General features: G+C 40.0%; 1 pseudogene; it reads left to right on the forward strand.

Moving 5' to 3' along the window:
- LOC126720873 (receptor-like protein kinase FERONIA) overlaps window positions 1–6,658 on the forward strand; it is a 68,581-nt pseudogene extending 61,923 nt beyond the window's left edge.
- Window positions 6,659–6,899: the final 241 nt, after the last annotated feature.

Consider the following 6,899-nt stretch of genomic DNA (forward strand, 5'->3'; position numbering starts at 1 on the left):
CTTCTTCCTCTCTTTTTTCCTCCTTCACCATATTACAGTTGCTACTTCTACACCCCCTTACATAGCTATTGATAATATTACCCTCGACTGTGGCTCTTTCGGCAACTCAAAGGCTACCGATGAGCGTGACTGGATCGGAGACACAGGTTCCAAGTACGGTCCCATGGAACAAAACAACGAATCTTATTCCTCTGAAGCCCAACGCCAAGCATCATCCGTTGAGTCTATCCCCTACAGTAGAGCTCGGTTGTCTTATTCCCAATTCACATATGTGTTTCCGGTCACACCTGGCCCGAAATTCGTTCGGTTGTACTTTCACTCAGCTGCATACTCAGGTTTCACTGAGTCTAAAGACTTTTTTACTGTCAAAGCAGGTTCGTACACCTTACTTAGAAACTTCAGCGCTTCCATTCATACTAATTCGTCAGGCGAAAAGTCTTTTGTTAAAGAGTTCTGCATCAATGTTAAAAAAAATAAAAAATTGAACTTAACCTTCATTCCTTTTACAAGTGGTTCTATTAGTTGCTATGCTTTCATTAATGGTATTGAGGTTGTCTCCATGCCTATGGACCTGTACTATACCTCAAGTAGTTCTATTATAGAAGGTAAAGTTCCTGTTTATGTTGGCCAGGCTCCTCAGTTCTACATAAACGACAACATGGCACTCGAGATGGTTTATCGATTAAACATTGGCGGGAGCTCCATCCCCCAATGGAAGACACTGGAATGTTTAGACAATGGTCCAAGGGCACAAAGGATAATTTGTTGAGCAACGGTACAATTCCTCGTGATCCATCTTTGAAACTCAAATACTCAAAAATACCAAAATACATTGCACCTGAAGCTGTCTATCAGTCTGTAGCTACAATGGGTCCCAACAGGACTAGGAACTCAATGTCTAATTTGACATGGGGATTACCTGTCGAGACGGGATTTAATTATCTGGTGAGGCTCCATTTCTGTGAAATAGAATCTAGGATAAACGTCTCTGGCACAAGGGTATTCACCATCTATGTAGATTATCAGCTAGCAGAAGAAACGGCAGATGTAATATCGTGGGCTGACAATAGCTATACGCCATACTACAAGGACTACGTAGTAATGATCCAAAACAAGGGCGAGGACAGTCATACTCTGGCCATTGATTTACATTGTTAGAAATACAGAATGATTGTATTGTATTTCTTGAATAAAAGAATATACATCAGTGCCTTTATATAGGAGGCATATGTGTGCGGTACAAGTAAAGTGTACTATACAAGTAACCTAACTGGGCCTAAAGCCCATTAACATAATATACATTAACAGCCCCCCTCAAACTCAAGGTGGATGTGAGACCAATTTGAGGTTGTCAACTAAATCACGAGTGCGTCTCTTAGGAAGTGACTTGGTGAAGATATCTGCAAGTTGATCTTTCGAGGAGACGGAGAAGAGCTTAAGAGCACCATGGACAAGATGATAACAGAAAAAATGACAATAAATCTCGATGTGTTTAGTCCGTTCATGAAAGTCATCAGGTGAGCCAGTATTTGTTAATGTATATTACGTTAATGGGCTTTAGGCCCAGTTAGGTTACTTGTATAGTACACTTTACTTGTACCGCACACATATGCCTCCTATATAAAGGCATTGATGTATATTCTTTTATTCAAGAAATACAATACAATCATTCTGTATTTCTAACATGGTATCAGAGCAGTTTCACCCCAAAATGGGGCAGGAACTTTGGCAGAAAGAAGAAGAGCACGAACAGTGTCAAGAATATGACGAAGTTTTCTTTCGGCTCGACCATTTTGCTGAGAGGTACCTGGACAAGTTAGATGATGTACAGTGCCATAGGAATATAACAGAGCTTGAAACGCATATTAAGTATATTCAAGAGCATTGTCAAATCGAAAAGTTTTGATACGTTTGGAGAATTGTGTTTCAACCATTTTTGCAAAATTGCTATATATTGGTCAAATTTCAGAACGAGATTTCATAGGAAAAATCCAACTATAACGAGAATAATCATCAATAAAAACAACAAAATATCGAGATCCACCAATACTAGCAACAGGAGAAGGTCCCCAAACATCAGAATGAATTAACTCAAAAATACTATTAGAAATGGATTCACTGTTATTAAAAGGCAAAACTGGCTGTTTTCCTAACTGACATGAAGTACAATCAAAATTGTCTTTAGACACAGAACCCAACAGACCCCTAGACGCTAACTGTTGTACCCGAGAAGATGGTGCATGACCAAGACAAGAATGCCAAAGTGCAAGAGAAGGTAGGGAAGAAACTGCAGCAGCTGCAGCAACAACAGAAACAAGAGCAACAGGTGGAAGATGAAGATTGTCCAGGGGAAACATACGCCCAACTCTAGGACCGGTCCCAAGCTCCTGCCCCGTCCTTGGATCCTGCACAATACACCCAGAATAGTAAAAAATAAAGCGATAACCTAATTCAGCTAATTGTCCCACAGAGTACAAATTATAGGATAGGTCAGGTACATGGAAGACTCCAGGAACAGAAAGGTTAGAGGTTGAAACAAAACCTAAACTATTTCCATGCATGGTGGAACCATCAGCTATATGAATATTTAGAGGATGTGGTGCAGGGTCAAGTTTGGAGAATAAGGACGAGTGAGGTGTCATGTGATTGCAGCAGGCAGAATAAAAAAGCCAAGTTTGAGACTTACCGGGTAGAACAGATAGGGCAGTGGAAAGAGATGCATTACCAGCCATACGAACAGTCTGAGCTATGATCTCCTGTAGTTCAGTGGGGGAGAGGTTGATAGTGGATCCAGAAGACTGGGACTCAGCTGAGGTGGAAGCCATTGGCGGAGTAGGCTCAGTATTAGCAACATCAGCAGTAGATTTGTTGCGACGGTAACAAGTCTCAATGGTGTGGCCAGAACGCTTGCAATAGTTGCAGACTTTTTTGTTGGTTTGCTTGCGACGATTGTTAGAGCCAGAGGAATCACTTGATTGCTGAGATTGCTCTATGAGTGGAGTAGATGGAGTAATAGCCAAAACATTGAGCTTATTCTGGGCTTGAAGGGTTGCAAGACAAGCTTCTTCTCTAACTAACTCATTCACAGCAGTATCAAGAGAGGGAGCAGGATTGCGATTTAGAAGCTGACCTCGAATGGGCTCAAAGTCCTTGTGAAGTGACATCAGGAATTCATAGAGGTGAAATTCATCTCTGATGGAAGCATATTGCTGAGCATCCTTTGAGCATGCCCAAGTTGGATCAGAAAGGTCAATTTGGTCCCAAATGTAGCGAAGCTGATCATAATAGTCATTAATGGATTGCCCTGGTTCTTGCCTGAGTTGATGCAATTCAACCACTAACTGATATTTCATGGATCCATGAGTAGTGGAGTACCTTTTGGCCAACATATCCCATGCAGATTTTGCATCATCAAAGCTGCCCAACAGATTGGAAATAGAGTGAATGGAAGTGTTCCGAATCCATGTGAGGATCATGTGGTTATGACTATCCCATTCAATCATGCGACCAAGAAAAACAGCATCTTCTTCACTTGCTCCCTTGACAGGAATAGCCATTGCACCAGTACAATAATGCCAGAGCATGCGACCCTTAAGAAAACTGCGCATAGCTTGAGACCAAGATAAGTAATTTTTATTCCCTTCCAATACAGTATTGATGGGGCGAGGAACAAAAATATCCTTTTTATCCATTTAGAGACACAATATGCAAAAACAGACAGCAAAAATGAAATCTATGCGGAAAACTAGGTAAGGAGAACCTGGACTGAAAAAGTTAACCCTGGAAAAGTCAACGGTCAACGGCCAGTCAAAGTCAACGGTCAACCTGAAAGTCAACGGTCAAATCCAGATTCAGAAGGTCACGTCAGCGGATGACGCAAGCAGTGACGTCAGCAAGCTGTTAGGGCTGACGTCAGCAATGACGTCAGCGAGGCTGTTGATGCACGTGAGGCGCGTGGTGGCGCGTGATTGACGGAACAGCAACTTTGAACGGCACGTACGGTCTCCGATGGCGACGAGGCTTCCACGAGTGTGTAGATCGGCGCTGGACGATCTTAGTGGTGCCTTCAAAAACGTAATCGAAGCGATAATTGCAGCGGCAATGCAAAGAGCAGTGGTTTGTGCAGTGTGAAACTCCTTAATGACGGCGGCTGCAGGTCCGGAACCCAAGGATGACGGCTGGATGACGTCGGAGGTTCAACAGCGAGAGGCTGCGGCGGAAGTGTGATGGCGGAAGCGTTGTTAAAAAGAAAGCCACACTAATGAAGACAAGACTGCTAAGAAAAGGTCAGAGCAGTGGCTCTGATACCATGTTAGAAATACAGAATGATTGTATTGTATTTCTTGAATAAAAGAATATACATCAGTGCCTTTATATAGGAGGCATATGTGTGCGGTACAAGTAAAGTGTACTATACAAGTAACCTAACTGGGCCTAAAGCCCATTAACATAATATACATTAACATACACCCTAGAACAGATGCAACTTTCCGCGATGCCATTTTAAACGGTGTGGAAGTGTTCAAATTGAGCGACCTATCTGGCAATCTTGCTGGACTAAATATGGTCCCTCCACCGATGGATCAACAACCTACTCTGGCGGCCAACAAGTCTAATACAAAGAAAACAATGTTCATTGCTATTGGAAGTGGTGTTGGCTTTTTAGTCGTGGCCACTCTAGTGTGTTTCTTGGTTCTCTGTAAATTGAAGAAGACTGAGCGTTATGGTTCTTACCATCCACTAGCAAAGTGGTGGTGTTGGTTTTGGCCAGATCCTTACAAAAGAGAGTTCTCAAGGAGAACAGCTTCATCACTGCCTGGAGAACTATGCCGCTACTTCAGACTAGATGAAATCAAAACAGCAACCAACAACTTCAATGAAGATCTAATTGTCGGTGCAGGTGGCTTTGGCAATGTTTACAAGGGTCTGATTGAGCAAGGTAATGAATAATACCATGATTATCTTTTAATTTTTAGTTTTTTCCTGAATTAGTACTAATTGCAATCTAACTGCATATAATTAAGATTAGTGATACTATATTTTGTAGAGTTGTTTAATAATTTGATCAAATCCAACTTGTGTTGAGTTCCTATACGTATTGGACATGGCCATATATATGAAGGAAAAATATTCTCTTACACTCATTTTACATCCACTATTTTACACAATATCCACAATCAATGTGCTGATATACACATTTCAGAAGATAAAAGAAAATGGCCTCTTTTAAAACATGGAAGTGAGTATTATTGCCCATTTAAATAAAATGTATAATGTAATCACCGTGTCCTATTTTTGGACGTCTTCACATCCTATAGTTTCCAAAGAGCATAGAAACTAGACATAAGTCATTCTCTTTGTTTATGCACAATAATACAAGAGTGGTGCTAGAGGTGGTACAAATTTCATTATATAAAACTTACAAATTAATGTGTTCTTATAGATTGTTGAAAGTTACAAATTAATGTTATAGGTTGTTAAAATCCACAAATCATATTCATTGCTACATTTATTGGGTTTTAGAAACACAATAATACAATATATTTCGTCCTTTAGGTAATATAGTGGTGGCAATCAAGCGCATGAAACAAGAGTCTTGACAAGGCGCTCATGAGTTTATGACAGAAATCGAGATGCTTTCTAAACTTCGTCATGTGCACCTTGTATCTCTCATTGGATACTGCAATGATGAGAGTGAGATGATACTTGTTTACGAGTACATGACAAATGGTACCCTCCGCCACCACCTTTATGACACCCCTAATGATCCCCTCACCTGGAAACAAAGGCTCCAGATATGCATAGGAGCAGCACGTGGTTTGCACTACCTACACACATGTACAAAGCACCCTATTATCCACCGTGATGTGAAGACAACAAATATTCTATTGGATGAGAAATGGGTATCCAAGGTTTCAGATTTTGGATTGTCCAAAATGGGTTTGGATAACACTGCCGTTAGTACCCTAGTAAAGGGGACATGGGGGTATTTGGATCCAGATTATGCAAGGCGCCAACAATTAACTGAGAAATCAGATGTGTACTCATTTGGTGTAGTGATGTTTGAAGTGTTGTGTCCTCGAAAAGCATTGAACCAAAGACTCCAACAAGAGGAACGAAATTTGGCAAGCTGGGCTCGAAAATGTATTGAGAGAAGGACCATTAGTGAAATCATTGATCCATATCTAATGAACAAGATAGCGCCAGAGTGTTTCAAGGTATATGTGGAACTTGCAAAGAGTTGTGTAAGTGATCATGGAATCGAACTGCCCACAATGAATGATGTGATGGAAAAGTTGGAGTTTGCATTAGAGCTCCAAGAGTATGCAGAAGCAACCAAGGATACCGATTCAAAAGTGGTATCATTTCATGTTGCTACTACCAATGGAGCTCCTTGGTACAACAATGTTTACCATGGACAGGTGTTGGAGTCAAGTAGTGGAACTGAGTTAAGTACAATTGGTACTGGATTAAGTTACCCTGGTCATGATTCTATTGGTATTAGTATCACAAGTCAAGATGACTCCTCAGCTACTAAAAATAGTAGTTCTTTAGCTTTATAATTATTGTTTTGTCTTTCTAAAAGTCGGAAGTAGTTATGTTATGGAGATGACAACAGGATTTGTAATATTTATTACTAGGAATAAAGGTGTTGTAATGGAACAACTAAACCTATTTATAAGTTTGGTTGTGAGTTGTAAAATTAGAATAAAACTTAAGATTTATTTTAGAAAATATCTTATTCATACAATTATATTTACTAAAAAATAATATTTTTTAATTTTAAAAGAGAGATGAGTTATGTTTTATGATTTTTTATTTCCATAATTGTTAGATGAATAAAGAAAATTTGTTTATTTTAAATTATCATCTTACAGGAGGATGATGCCTAGTTAGAG

This window comes from Quercus robur, chromosome 4, assembly GCF_932294415.1.
Source record: "Quercus robur chromosome 4, dhQueRobu3.1, whole genome shotgun sequence".
Classification (NCBI taxonomy): domain Eukaryota; kingdom Viridiplantae; phylum Streptophyta; class Magnoliopsida; order Fagales; family Fagaceae; genus Quercus; species Quercus robur.